General features: G+C 36.7%; 1 pseudogene; it reads right to left on the bottom strand.

Annotated features, from left to right (window-relative positions):
* Nucleotides 1-3,921: 3,921 nt before the first annotated feature.
* LOC129058655 (actin, cytoplasmic 2-like) lies at nucleotides 3,922-5,919 on the bottom strand (annotated as a pseudogene).
* Between the last annotated feature and the right edge of the window lie 10,369 nt (nucleotides 5,920-16,288).

The following is a 16,288-nucleotide window of genomic DNA, read 5'->3' as shown; positions in this document are numbered from 1 at the left end:
GGTTTTAGCGCCAAAAATTTCACATCCAGGAAACCCTATGGTTCAAGGCAAATCAGGAAGGTTGGTTACCATAGAAAGAATAACCATTCACATTGTAGGAAAAGACAATCAGTAAATCAAGGAACCAAGCCCATCAAGACTGAGTGAATTTTGTAGAAGTTTTAACACATTTAGTAGCTTAAATATTAAGCTTTGACTTTGAAGTTTTAGCCTTTATTATGCTCTTTCATACTCTGGTGACACTTTTATTCTAATGCAGATATCAGGGGGTCCACAAGTTTAAAACTAATTTTATAATAGTATGAAGTGCTTATTTATGATCACGTGCTATACATTCATCATTGCCATCTTTAAATAAATGAATAAATGGATATTTTAAATATTTCCCAGTTTTGATTTTTAATATAGTAAATACAAATAGTTGTAATCACATATACAAAAGCTCTTTGAGGTCCTTAATAAGTGTGAAATAATCTGAAGAACAAAAATTCCAAGAACTGCTGCTTATGGAAAAACAAAAGCATACTCTCTTGCATTTTTCTGTCACTATTGTTCCCAGTGCGGTTGTAACCACTCATATTAATTATAACTTTTAACTGAAGTAATTAACTTCTATTTCACAGAAAAGACGAGAAAGTGGATAATTAACATCTTTCTGTCATCTCAAAGCATTTAAGCAGATTAACAAAATTCATAATACAACTTTTTGTAGTCTCATGCATCCCTGTGTAGCAAAAGTGAGCACATTTATTAACATGACTCATTGTTACAGCTTCTCTAACATACAAAAATAAGTAAATTTATTCTTAATAATATATGTGTCGGTGTTCTATCCTACTTAGAAAATAACTAGATATCTATTGATTACAGATTAATTAATTTATTTAAGATCAATTTAAGGCTTAGGTTACCTAGAGATCTTAGAAATTATCTTCAACATGACATGCTATAAAACACAATTACTGTTGAAATAAAAAGTGTGTCAGAATAAGGATTCACTTCACTTGGACATAAATTTACATTTTTTACAATCTTAAACATTACATAAAAGTAATGTTAGCTTATTTGATCAGTTAAAAAATAATAAGAAAAACATACCCAGGTAAAATAAGCTGTTTGCTTATATTATGCTTAATAGTGATAAGTCAGAAAAGACAAAGCTGTTTTTATTAAACTCACATTGGTAAACTAGTCATTTGCCAAATATTTGCTTAATTATGTGAATTCAGATTCTTAAAAGGTTTCTGAGTTAGCTTCAGGAAGAACCAATTGTAGTGCATCTTTATAGCACATTAAAGTATTAGAAATTTAATTAGCTTATGTTTTAGGGATTTTATATATGCATTTATATATTCTATTAACCAATCAGAACAAATATCCTTCAATTTAAAAGACTTTGTAATCTTATTTACTTACACCCTCCAGAAATAGGAAAATATACACATACATTGAGAGGTAAATGCCTTTCCGAATTACAGACAGAGAGCTCATAGCTTCAATTCTACAATTTTAGCCACAGGTCAAGTAACACAAGAGACACAGAAATTTAAAAACAAAAAGCAAATTTAAAAACCCTCACCAATCCAGATATCAAAGAGATATTCTCCTTCCTAGTGGCCATGCAATTTCTAATTGATTTGTTTCAAAACAGACAAACATTCAAACGAACAGAAAACAAATTAAAAAGACTAACAAACCAGATTCTCTGTCATCTCTTACGCAACAAAGAATAGGTATCTGTCGTCTATCTACACAGATCACCAAATAGCCAGATCGTAAGGCCAAACTCCCAGTAATTGCTGTCACCAATGAAGTATAACCTACTGGCTGGAAAAGAATCAAAAACAAAACACAAAATTAACTGATAGGAAAAAAATTCCTGAGAATATAGAGCTGGCAAAGTTAAAGTTCTATTGCCACTTGGGATTCACCTTAAGAAGCCAAGAAAAAATGTGTCTTGACATAAGCTGCTCATAAAGTATACTTCCGTGGGCACAAGAATAAAGATGGTATAAATCCACAAAAGCAAAGAAAGTGAAAAAAAAAAAAAAAGAAACAGATAAGTGACAGGAAAACTTGGTTCTGATCAGGAGAACTTATTGTGCATCTCAGCAGGAACTCCAAAATTGTTAAAAGATATTTTTTTCCAAAGGTACAGTCAGAACTCTCATATAAATATAAAATGAATACTTGGCAAATATTTTTAATTAACTCATTAATTAATGGGGGAACCAGTTAGATGTTACAACTGATTCAAATGAGGACTTGACTTGAAGAGATTTACATTCCCTACTGGAGAAAACCTCTTTGCATTGTGGTCAGGATTTAAATAAAATACCTATAGATTGAAAATATTTATATTATGCTCAATTCCAAAAGTTAACTTGTCTTTTTACAGAAATGGGAAATAGCTTACTCAAAGGCAGCCAGAGGCAGAGAGAACCTGAATGAATGAGCTAGACAGAACACTCACTAATTTTTTTTACCCATTGAAAAATGTTCCGGAGCTATTCACAAAAGAATACAGATGGCATAAATCCACAAAATGAAATAAAGTTAAAAGAAGAAACAGCAGATAAGTGATGGGAAAACTTGGAAAAGTGGTTGGATGAGTAGTAACTGACTGAGTAGAGTAAGTAAATGGAAATGCAAGTGTCAAAAAGGATTACGACAATGAGAAGCAATCCAGTTTCCCCACGGAACCCCTGAGGGGCTCAGAAGTCAGAAGCACCAAATGTCTAGAAGGCAGGGATTAAGACTAAAAGCAGGAGAGTCAATAAAATACTTATTAAAGAAACAAAGGCCAAGCACAATGTTAACCTGTAATCCCAGCATTTTGGGAGGCCAAGGCAGGTGGATTGTTTGAGGCCAGGAGTTCGAGCCCAACCTGGCAAACATGGCAAAACCCCATATCTACTAAAAATACAAAAATTAGCCAGGCGTGGTGGTGCATGCCTGTAATCCCAGCTACTCAGGAGGCTGAGACACAAAATTCGATTGAACCTGGGAGGCAGAGGTTGCAGTGAGCTAAGATTATGCCACTGCTCTCCAGCCTAAGCACAGAGCAAGACTCTGTCTCAAAAATAAATAAATTAATTAAATAAAATTCCAGATTTTTACCTCTGTCCCATCAAAAAAATTGACTATGCCTGCCCAACTCTATCAAAAAATACAGGTTTACTTTCTAGGAAATTATTCCAGTCGACTTCTGTATTCTAAGACACCAAGCATAGCACAGCCTCCTTGAGTTGAGATGCAACCTAAACAGAAGGACTACTGTAAGAGGATGAAGGGCTCCAGGATGATATCTTAAAAAAAAAAAAAAAAAATTATTATTCAATGTGCTTGATTCTAGTCAAAGATGTGTATTAAGTTGAAACACATAAAATTGAAAATATTCAACTATTTTGGGCCTACAAAAACTACCAATCTACCAATTTCAAGCAAACAAAAACCTGTTAACTCCAGGAAAAACAAAGAGTTGACAGGAATGGAAATCTAATTACAGTAAATTATTCAGCTCAACTACAAATAACATTTAAATAGTCAAAATAATATAAATACTGAATGTTGACCTACCCCAAAATTAAATAATACATATAGAGAGCCAATAGAAGGCATAAGTATATATGAGGGAAAGGAAGGAGGAATTATTATAAAAGAGATAAATCTTCAACATCCATTGACAGAAGTCAACAGAAAATCTTTAAAATTGATATAATAAAGAAAAGAAATACAAGCATATTATTTAGAAGTTGGAGGTGAGTGCCAGAGAAACAGCTAAGAGAGGTGAAAACAGTTGTTTCTGGGAAGCAGGAACTCAGTGAGTATAAGTGAGATGAAGGACTTCCACTTTATTATAAGCCTTATATACTTTGACTTTTGTAATAACTGTATGCATTGTTTGGGGGAAAATAAAACTATTTTTAAAGTATAATACAGAAAGCTAAAAAGCAAACAGGAAACTGAGGGAAATACTTCTTTTTTTTCTTTTTCTTTTTTTTTTTTAACAGCAGCACTTTTATTTCTACTTACACAATGACGTGTTGCTGGGGACTGATGTTCTCACATAACAGCAGAAAACCAAAATTCATTGTCATCTCTTTAAAGAATCCAATTGCATACCAAAAAAAAAACCTTACATAAATTAAAAGGATAAATACATTTACAGGTATAAATGCAAACTACTTCCAACTCAAGGCAAGTAACAGTCCATGGTGTTCTAGCAGGAAAACATCAGCTAAGAAAGAAAACTGGGTCCTATGGCTTAGACTTTTCCAACCCTGAGAGACTAGCAGGACAGAAACAATTGGTTCAGGAGCCCATGTGAGCCTCTAGAGAAATTCCAGAACACTCATCCTTGACACATTAATACCCTGCACAGATCAGAGACTGCTGGCCACACAGACTCACCAAGCCACAGATTTGTCTTCCACAAGCACGTTGTTACCTCAGCCATGAAGTGACCAAACCACATGTATGTACTAAGGGTTAAAATCAAAGATATGTACACGGTATTAAACAAATACCAAGGGGAACAGTTAACTTGAATACAAGGTCAAAATCAGCAACAAGTTCTACAATCCAGTGCTTATATCAGATACAAGCTTCAAGGACAATTTCTTTGTGAAGGCTATTCCAGTTTTGTGAGGCTAGCATGAGGTGTATGCATTTGCCAAGGGCAAATTTATACTTCTGAATTGACCCATGCAGCAAATGCTACACATCTGCTCACAGTCCATTTAGAAGCATTTGTGGTGGACGATGAAGGGGCCCAACTCATCATACTCCTGCTTGCTAATCCACATCTGCTGGAAGGTGGACAGTGAGGCCAGGGTGGAGCCACCAATCCACACCGAGTACTTGCACTCTGGGGGCATGATGATCTTGATCTTCATGAAGCTGGGTGCCAGGGCGGTGCTCTCCTTCTGCATCCTGTCGGCAATGCCCAGATACATGGTGGTGCCACTAGACAGCACCGTTTTGGCATACAGTTCTTTGCAGATGTCCACTTCACACTTCACGATGGAGTTGAAGGTGGTCTCTTAGATGCCGCAAGAGTCCATGCCCCGGAAGGCTGAAACAGTGCCTCTGGATACCAGAACCACTCGTTGCCGATGGTGATGACCTGGCCATCAGGCACCTCGTAGCTCTTCTCCAGAGAGGAGGAGGATGCGCAGGTGGCCATCTTGTGCTCGAAGTCCAGGGCAACGTTGCACAGCTTCTACCTGATGTCACACACGATCTCCTGCTCAGCCATAGTGGTGAAACGGTAGCTGCACTCGGTGAGGATCTTCATGAAGTAGTCAGTCAGGTCCCAGCCAGCCAGGTCCAGATGCAGGATGGCATGGGGGAGGGCATAGCCCTCATAGATGGGTACCGTGTGGGCGACCCCTTCTCAGAATCCATGGCAATGCCAGTGGTGCGCCCAGAGGTGGAGAGGGACAGCACAGCTTGGATGGCCATGTACATGGCCAGGGTGTTGAAGACCTCAAACACGATCTGAGTCATCTCTCTGTTGGTCTTGGGGTTCAGGGGGGCCTTGGTCAGCAGCAGAAGGTACTCCTCTGGGTTCACATGCAGCTTGTTGTAGAAGGTGTGGTGCCAGATCTTCTCCATGTCATCCCACCTCATTGATGATGATGTCATGCTTGGTGGGGTGCTTCAGGGTCAGGATGCTGTGCTTGGTCTGGGCCTCATCGCCCACACAGGAATCCTTCTGGCTCATGCCCACCATGACACCATGGTGCCAGGGGCACCCAACAATAGAGGGGAACATGGCTCGGGAAGCGTCGCCCCAGCAAAGCCAGCTTTGTACATGCTGGAGCCAATGTCAATGAAAAGCATGGCGATTTCTTCTTCCATTGTGACCGGCAGAGGAGGGGGGTGGTGGAGTGGTTGGAGAACAGAGTGCATGGGCTGGTGGCAGTGACTGAGACCCTGAGGGAAATATTTCTAACAGTTATACAATAAGATGAATTTCCTTAATTGTATTAGTCCGTTCTCACATTGCGATATAAAGAACTACCTGAGACTGGACAATTTATAAATAAAAGAGGTTTAATTGGCTCACAGTTTACAGGCTGTACAGGAAGCATGGCTGGGGAGGCCTCAGGAGACTTAGAATCATGGCAGAAGGCAAAGGGGAAGCAGGCACATCTTACATGGCCAGAGAAGGAGGAAGAGAGCAAAGTGGGAGATGCTACACTTTTAAACAACCAAATCTCATGAGAACTCATTCACTATCATGAGAACAGCAAGGGGGAAATCTGCCCCTATGATCCAATCACCTCCCACCAGACCCCTCCTCCAACATTGGGGATTACAATTCGACATGAGATTTGAGTGGGGACACAAACCTAAATCATATCATTAATATATAACAAGTTTTAAAAATCAATTTAAAAGAGGCTAAAACAACCCAATTTAAAATGAACAAAGGACAAGAAACGGCAGCTCACAAAAAAAGAAAAATGGTTCATAAATATTTGGAAATATTCTTAATTGTACTTATAATCAAAGAAATTCACATTAAAACAACAAAGCACATCTTTACAAACCTATCTGTTTGGCAGACAGATTTAAATCATATTGATAATCTCAGGGTTGCCAAGTATGTGACAAAATAAGAACTCTCATTCACTGGAACAACCCACATGAAAACCACTTTGACATTTTCTATAATGTGCACAAAAATATATGTTCAAGATATAACAGAATAGCACTGTTGGTAATTATAAGTAATAGAAAGCAACCCAAATAACCTGTGCCTATGAATTGGATGGCTAAATTAATCATGGTACCTTCAAGCACTGGGATACTATGCAGCAGTCAGAATGAAGAAGCTTTCTCTGTACTGATATGGAAAGTTTGCCAAGATACATCAAGTAGAACAGGATTGGAGGAGGTGGCCCAAGATAGTTGAACAGAACCCTCCATTGATTGTCCCTACTGCAGGAACACCAAAATTGAACAACTATCCACACAAGAAAGCACCTTCATAAAAACCAAAAATCAGGTGAGTGATCACAGTACTTAGTTTCAACATCCTACGAAGGAAAGAGGCACTGAAGAGGGTAGAAAAGATGGTCTTGAGTTGTCTACACCACTCATCCGCCATTCTCCAGCAGTACCTTGTGGTGCTGAGAGAGTCCATGTGTTTGGAGGAGGAAGAGTGAAGTGATTGTGAAACTTTGCATTAGAACTCAGTGCTGCCCTGTCACAGCCAAAAGCAACACAGGAGAGAATTCAGCAGGTTCCCACGGAAGAGCATTTAGACCAGCCCAAGCCAGAAGGAAATAATCCATTCCAGCAGTTGGAAACTAAGTTCCAGCTATCCCCACCACTGTAGGCTAAAGTGCTCTGGAATCCTAAATAAACTTAAAAGGCAGTCTCAGACATAAGGACTACCATTCCTGGGCAAGTCTTGATGCTGGGCTAGGCTTGGAGCCGGTGGACTTGTAGTGCATGCAACCCAGTGAGACACCAGCTGGGGCAGCCAAGGGAGTGTTTGCATGGCCCCTCCCCCAACTCCAGGCAGCACAGCTTGCAGCTCCAACAGAAACTCCTTTTGCTTAAGGGCAGAAGAGGGGAGAGTAAAGATGACATTTCTCTTGCAAATTGGATACCTGCTCAGCTGCAGTCTAATAGGGTAGGTACCAGGGCAGAGTTCTGAACTCTCCATTCTAGGACCTAGTTTCCAGGCAACATTTCTAGACCCATCTTGGGCCAGAAAGTAACCTCCTCCCCTGAAGGGAAGGACCCAGAATTCATCACCTGGTGAATAAAGAGCCCTTGGTCCTTGAATAAACATTAGCAGCAGCCAGGCAGTAGTTGCCACAAGCTTTGCATGAGACCCAGTACCATGTTGGCTTCAGGTGTGACCCAGCACATTCTCAGCTGTGGTGGCCACAGGAAGGTAATCCTGCTTGAGGAAAAAAGAGGGAAGAGTAAAAAGAAGTTTGTCTTACAACTTGGATACCAGCTCAGCCACAGTAAAATAAAGCACCAAGTAGATTTCTAAAGTTCCCAATTCCAGACCCTACTAGCTCCTGCTAGTAGGCATTTGCAGACCTACCCTGGGTCAGAAGGGAACCCACCACCTCCTGGTGATTAAAGAGCTCTTGGACCTTGAATAAACATCAGGTAGCCAGGCAACAGTCACAACAGGCCTTAGACAAGACCCAGTACTATGCTGGCTTCAGTAATGACCCAACACAGGTGCAGTGGTGGTGGTCTTTGGAGTGCTTGTGTCACTCCTCCCCAGCTCCAGGCAGCTCAGCAGAGAGAGAGAAAGAGAGACTTCATTTGTTTGTTTGTTTGAGGGAGAGTGAGGGAAGAAAACAAGAGGCTCTGTCTGGTAATCCAAAAAATTCTCTCAGATCTTACTTAAGGCCACCAAGGCAGTATTTCTACCAGTCTGTAAGAGTCACAGCATTACTGAACTTAGCATGCCTCCTAATGCAGTTATGGCTGCAGTGACCAAAGACTTAGATCACAATACTCAATTCTCTTTGAATACTTGGGAAACTTTATCAAGAAGGACAGGTGCAAACAAGCCCAGACTTTGAAGATTAGAATAAATACCTAACTCTTCAATGCCCAGACATTGATAAACATCCACAAATATCAAGACCATCCCGGAAAATATGATCTCATCAAATAAACTGAATAAGGCACCAGTGACCAATTTCAGAGTGACAGAGACAAGTGACCTTTCAGACAGAGAATTCGAAACAGCTGTTTTGAAAAAGCTAAGCAAAATTCAATATAACATAAAGAATTGAAAATCCTATCAGATAAACTTAATAAGAGAATGAAATAATTTTTTAAAAGTCAAGCAGAGATTCTAAAGCTGAAATATTCAACTGACAAATTGAAGAATGCCTCAGAGTCTCTCAACAGCAGAATTAATCAGGCAGAAGAAAGAATTAGTGTGCTTGAAGACAGGCTATTTGAAAATACAGAGGCAAGGGAGACAAAAGAAAAAAAGAATAAAAAGAATAAAGTACACCTACAAGATCTATAAAATAGTGCCCAAATGGCAAATCTAAGAGTAATTGGCCTTAAAGAGGAGGTAGAGAGAGAGGAATAATGGTAGAAAATTTATTCAATAAGATAATAATGAAAACTTTCCAAACCTGGAGAAAGATATCAATATTCAAATACAAGAAAGTTATAGGATGCCAAGCAGATTTAACCCAAATAAGACTACATCAAGACATTTAATAATCAAACTCCCAAAGATGAAGGATAAAGAGGGGATCCTAAAAGCAGCTAGAGAAAAGAAACAAATACCATACAATGGCGCTCTGGTACACCTGGCAGTACACTTTTCAGTGGAAAGTTTATAGGCTAGGAGAGAGTGTCATCATAAATTTACAGAGCTGAAAAAAACCCTTTTATTTTAAAGTAGTATATCCAACAAAAATATTCTTCAAACAAGAAAGAGACATAAAGACTTTCCCAGATGAACAAAAGCTGAGGGGTTTTACTAACATCAGATTTGATGTTAAAAAAAATACCAAAAAGAGTTCTCCAATCTGAAATAAAATGACATTAACAAGCAATAAGAAATCATCTGAAGGTACAAAACTCACTGGTAATAGTAAATACACAGACAACTATAAGATATTATAACACTGTAATCATGGTGTGTAAAGTACTCATATCTTAAGTAGAAAGGCAAAAAGATTAACCAATCAAAAATAATAACTACAACAACTTTTTAATACATAGTGTACTTAGACATAAATAGAAACAACAAAAAGTTAAAAGGCAGGGGTAATGAAGTTAAGCATTTTTATTAGTTTTTTGTTTGCTTGTTTTTACAATCAAGAGTTGTCATCAGTTTAAAATGATGGGTTATAAGACGTTATTTGCAAGCTTCATAGTAGCCTCAAATCAAAAACCTACAACAGATACACAAGAAATAAAAAGCAAGAAATAAAAACACATGACCATACAAAATTACTTTCACAAAAAGGGAGACAGGAAGGAAGGAAGAAAGAAGACTACAAAACAACCAGAAAACAAATAACAAAATGACAGGAGTAAGTCTTTACTTATCAATAATAACACTGAATGCAAATGGACTAAACTCTTCGATCAAAAGACAGACTGGCTGAATAGATTAAAAAACAAGATTTTATGATCTGTTTCCTGCAATAAACACACTTCATCTATAAAGACACAGATAGACTGAAAATAAAGGGATGGAAAAAGATATTCCATGGAAATGAAAACCAAAAAAGCAGGAGTAGCTATATTTATATCAGACAGGATAGATCTCAAGACAAAAACTATAAAAAGAGACAAAGAAGGTTATTATATAATGATAAAGAGGTCAATTCGGCAAGAAGATATAACAATTTTAAATATGTATGCACCCAACATTGGAGCACCTAGATATATAAAGCAAATATTATTAGAGCTAAAGAGAAATACATTCCAATACAATAATAGCTGGAGACTTCAACACCCTGCCTTCAGCATTGGACAGATCATTCAGACAGAAAAAATCAACAAAGAAGCATCAGACTTAACCTGTACTATACACCAAATGGATCTAATAGATATTTATAGAACATTTCATACAATGGCTGCAGAATACACATTCTTCTCCTCAGCACATGGAGTGTTCTCAAGGACTGATCACACGTTAGGTCACAAAACAAGTATTTAAAAACTCAAAAAATTGAAATCATATCAAGTATCTTCTCTCACCACAAGGGAATAAAACTAGAAATCAATAGCAAGAGAAACTCTGGAAACTCTACAAACACATGGAAATTAAAGAATATGCTCCTAAATGACCAGTGGAACAATGAAGAAATTAAAAGAGGAATAAAAAAATCTTGAAACAAATGAAAATGGAAACACAGTACAGCAAAACCTATGGGATACAGCAAAAGCAGTACTAAGAGGAAAACTTATAGTAATAAGCACCTATATCAAAAAAGTAGGAAAAACTTAAACAACAAATGATGCATTTTAAAGAACTACAAAAGCAAGAGCAAATCAAACCTAAAATTAGTAGAAGAAGAGAAATAATAAAGATCAGAGCAGAAATAAACGAATGAGAAGGTCCTAGCCAGAGCAATCAGGCAAGAGAATGAAATAAAAGGCATCCAAATTGGAATAGGAAGTCAAGCTATCTCTGCTTGCCAATGATATAATCATATACCTGGAAAACCTAAAGACTCCTCCAAAAGACTCCTAGATTTGATGAACAAATTCAGTAAAGTCTCAGATTGCAAAATCAATGTATACAAATAAGTAGCACTGCTATACACCAACAACAACCAAACTGAAAATCAAATCAAGAACTCAATCTCATTTATAATAGCTGCAAAAATTAAAATAAAATACCTAAGAATATACTTAACTAAGTAGGTGAGAGATCTCTACAAGCAGAATTACAAAACTGCTGAGAGAAATAATAGATACGATACAAACAAATGGAAACACATCCCATGCTCACGAATTGGAAGAATCAATATCATGAAAATGACCATACTACCCAAAGCAATCTACAGATTCAATGCAATTCCTATCAAAATACTAATATTATTTTTCACAGAATTAGAAAAAAAAATCCTAAAATTCATATGGAACGAAATAAGAGCCCAAATAATTAAAACAATCCTAAGGAAAAAGATCAAATAGGGACCATCACATTACCTAAGTTCAAATTATACTACAAGATTATAGTAATCAAATAGCATGGTTCTGATATAAAAATAGATAATTTAGACCAATGAAACAGAATAGAGAACCCAGAAATAAAACCTAGTATTTACAACCAACTGATATTCAACAAAGCATACAAAAACATAAACTGAGGAAAAGACACCCTATTCAATAAATGGTGCTGGGAACACTGGATAGCCACATGTAGGAGAATGAAACTGGATACCTATCTCTCACTACATACAAAAATCAAATCAAGATGGATCAAAGACTTAAATAAAATACCTGAAACCATAAACATTCTAGAAGAAAACTTAGAGAAAACTCTTCTGGACATTAGCCTAGGTAAAGAATTTATTACTAAGACTGCAAAAGTAAATAAAACAAAAATAAATAAATGAGACCTGATTAAACTAAAAAGCTTCTGCACAGCAAAATAAATAATTATCAGAGTAAACAGACAACCCACAGAATGGGAGAAAATATTTGCAAGCTATGCATCCAGAAAGGAATATCCATAATCTACAAGGAAGTCTAACAAAGCAGCAAGAAAAAAAAAAAAAGTAATCCCATCAAAAATGGGCAAATGACAAGACATTTCTCAAAAGAAGATACACAAATAACCAACAAACATATGAAAAAATGCTCAACATCATTAGTCATCAGGGGAATGCAAATTAAAACCACAATGGTATATCACCTTACTCCAGCCAAAATGGCCATTATTAAAAAGTCAAAAAAAGCAATAGATGTTGGAATGGAGGTGGTGAAAAGGGAATGTTTATGCACTGCTGGTGGGAATGTAAGTTAGTACAACCTCTATGGAAAAAAGTACGGAGATTTCTTAAAGAACTAAAAGTAATCCATTAATAGATCCAGCAGTCCCACTACTGGGTATTTTCCCAAAGGAAAAGAAGTCATCATATCCAAAAGATACCTATACACATACGTTTATCACAGTACAATTCGCAATTGCAAAGATATAGAACCAACCTAAACCGCCCATCAACCAATGAGTGGATAAAGAAAATGTGGTATGTGTATATATATCTATATATATATTTAGATAGATAGAGAGATAGATAGATAGATAGATAGATAGATAGATAGATAGATAGATAGATAGATAGATAAAATTCCCTGGAATACTACTCAGCCTTAAAAAGAATGAAAGCTCTCTTTTGCAGCAACTTGGATGGAGCTGGAGGCCATTATTCTAAGTAAAGTAACTCAGGAATGGAAAACCAAATATGGTACATTCTCACCTATAAGTGGGAGCTAAGCTATAGGTATGCGAAGGCATACTGAGTGGTATAATGAACTTGAGACTCAGAAATGGGGAGGGTGGGAGTGGGGTGAAGGATAAGAAACTACATATTGGGTGCAATGTACACTACTCAGGTGATGGGTGCAGTAAAATCTCAGACTTCACCACTATACAATTCATCTACGTAAACAAAAACCACGTGTATTCCAAAATCTATTGAAATTATATATTTTTGAAAAAATAAAAAGGAAAAGAAATACAAGTGTTAGTGAACTGAAGAAATAAGAGTCTTCATACATTGCTAGCGTAAATGTAAAAAGGTGTAGTCACTTGGAAACATTTAGAAGTTCCTTAAAAAGTTAAATACAGAATTATTTCTATATCAGCAATTCCACTGCTAGGTATACACCCAAGAGATATTAAAACATAGGACCACAAAAAAACTTGCAATTGAATGTTTATAGCAGCATTATTTGTAGGAGACAAAGGTAGAAACCCAATGTTCATCAACAAATAAATGGATAAACAAACTGTGTTATATAGATACAATGGAATATTATTCAGCTATAAAAAGGAACAAAGTACTGATATATGCAGCAACTTGAACCTTGAAAACATTATGCTAAGCAAGAGAAGCTCAACATAAAAAGACATATATTGTATGGTTTGCTTTTTGATCCAGAATAGGTAAATCCATAGAAATGAAAGCAGATTGGAGGTTACCAGAGGATGGGGAGAGGGAGGAATGGGGAGTGACTATGTATGGCTGTTTTGTGAAGTGATAAAAAAGCTTTCAGATTAGAGCTGATGTTTATACAATATTATGAATACACTAAATATCATCATATTGTACTTTAAAATGGTTCATTGTATATTATAAAAATTTCCCCACAATTAAAAAAACTTTATATAGAAAAATATACAGCTCATTTTTTAAAGAGATATATTTCAGGAATTAATTTTTAGCCTTTTCCAAAATTGTTATTTTAAAGTTACTTACCAAATAACTAACTTATATGTTGAGCCCCTGCTACACATTCAGTATGCTTTTTCTTCCTACTTCAATGGCATTCAAATTTGGACTCTTCTCTTGATGCTCTAACATTGAAAGTAATCTATCCCTTATAGGAAAAAAAAGAAATAAATGAAAGAAATGAAAAAAATACAAAACATCAATGAAATACAAAGTCATTTTTTGAAAAGATAAATAAAAACAACAAACCTTTATGCAGACTAAGAAAAAAAGATCCAAATCTGCCCTAAAACAGCTCCTGAAGGAAACACTCATGGAAAGGAACAACCAGTACCAGCCACTGCAAAATCATGCCAAATTGTAAAGACCATCAAGGCTAGGAAGAAACTGCATCAACTAATGAGCAAAATAACCAGCTAATATCATAATGACAGGATCAAATTCACAAACAACAATGTTAACTTTAAATGTAAATGGACTAAATGCTCCAATTAAAAGACACAGACTGGCAAATTGGATAAAGAGTCAAGACCCATCAGTGTGCTGTATTCAGGAAACCCATCTCACATGCAGAGACACACATAGGCTCAAAATAAAAGGATGGAGAAAGATCTACCAAGCAAACGGAAAACAAAAAAATGCAGGGGTTGCAATCCTAGTCTCTGATAAAACAGACTTTAAACCAACAAAGATCAAAAGAGACAAATAAGGCCATTACATAATGGTAAAGGGATCAATTCAACAAGAAGAGCTAACTATCCTAAATATATATGCACCCAATACAGGAGCACCCAGATTCACAAACCAAGTCCTTACTGACCTACAAAGAGACTTAGACTCCCACACAATAATAATGGGAGATTTTAACACCCCACTGTCAACATCAGATAGATCAATGAGACAGAGTGTTAACAAGGATACCCAGGAATTGAACTCAGCTCTACACCAAGCAGACCTAACAGACATCTACAGAACTCTCCACCCCAAATCAACAGAATATACATTTTTTTCAGCACCACACCACACCTATTCCAAAATTGACCACATAGTTGGAAGTAAAGCTCTCCTCAACAAATGTAAAAGAACAGAAATCACAACAAACTATCTCTCAGATCACAGTGCAATGAAATTAGAACTCAGGATTAAGAAACTCATTCAAAACCGCTCAACTACATGGAAACTGAACAACCTGCTCCTGAATGACTACTGGGTACATAACGAAATGAAGGCAGAAATAAAGATGTTCTTTGAAACCAGCGAGAACCAAGACACAACATACCAGAATCTCTAGGACACATTCAAAGCAGTGTGTAGAGGGAAATTTATAGCACTAAATGTCCACAAGAGAAAGCAGGAAAGATCCAAAATTGACACCCTAACATTACAATTAAAAGAACTAGAAAAGCAAGAGCAAACACATTCAAAAGCTAGCAGAAGACAAGAAATAACTAAAATCAGAGCAGAACTGAAGGAAATAGAGACACAAAAAACCCTTCAAAAAATTAATGAATCCAGGAGCTGGTTTTTTGAAAGGATCAACAAAATTGATAGAATGCTAGCAAGACTAATAAAGAAGAAAAGAGAGAAGAATCAAATAGACGCAATAAAAAATGACAAAGGGGATATCACCACTGATCCCACAGAAATACAAACTACCATCAGAGAATACTACAAACACCTCTACGCAAATAAACGAGAAAATCTAGAAGAAATGGATAAATTCCTCAACACATACACCCTCCCAAGACTAAACCAGGAAGAAGTTGAATCTCTGAATAGACCAATAACAGGCTCTGAAATTGAGACAATAATCAATAGGTTACCAACCAAAAAGAGTCCAGGACCAGATGGATTCACAGCCGAATTCCACCAGAGGTACAAGGAGGAACTGGTACCATTCCTTCTGAAACTATTCCAATAAATAGAAAAAGAGGGAATCCTACCTAACTCATTTTATGAGGCCAGCATCATCCTGATACCAAAGCTGGGCAGAGACACAACCAAAAAAGAGAATTTTAGACCAATATCCTTGATGAACATTGATGCAAAAATCCTCAATAAAATACTGGCAAACTGAATCTGGGAGCACATCAAAAAGCTTATCCATCATGATCAAGTGGGCTTCATCCCTGGGATGCAAGGCTGGTTCAATATATGCAAATCAATAAATGTAATCCAGCATATAAACAGAACCAAAGACAAAAACCACATGATTATCTCAATAGATGCAGAAAAGGCCTTTGACAAAATTCAACAACCCTTCATGCTAAAAACTCTCAATAAATTAGGTATTGATGGGACGTATCTCAAAATAATAAAACTCACAGCCAATATCGTACTGAATGGGCAAAAACTGG

Source organism: Pongo abelii, chromosome 2 (genome assembly GCF_028885655.2).
Source record: "Pongo abelii isolate AG06213 chromosome 2, NHGRI_mPonAbe1-v2.0_pri, whole genome shotgun sequence".
Lineage (NCBI taxonomy): Eukaryota > Metazoa > Chordata > Mammalia > Primates > Hominidae > Pongo > Pongo abelii.
The sequence above is the reverse complement of the archived record's forward strand: the minus strand, read 5'-3'. Positions and strand labels throughout refer to the sequence as shown.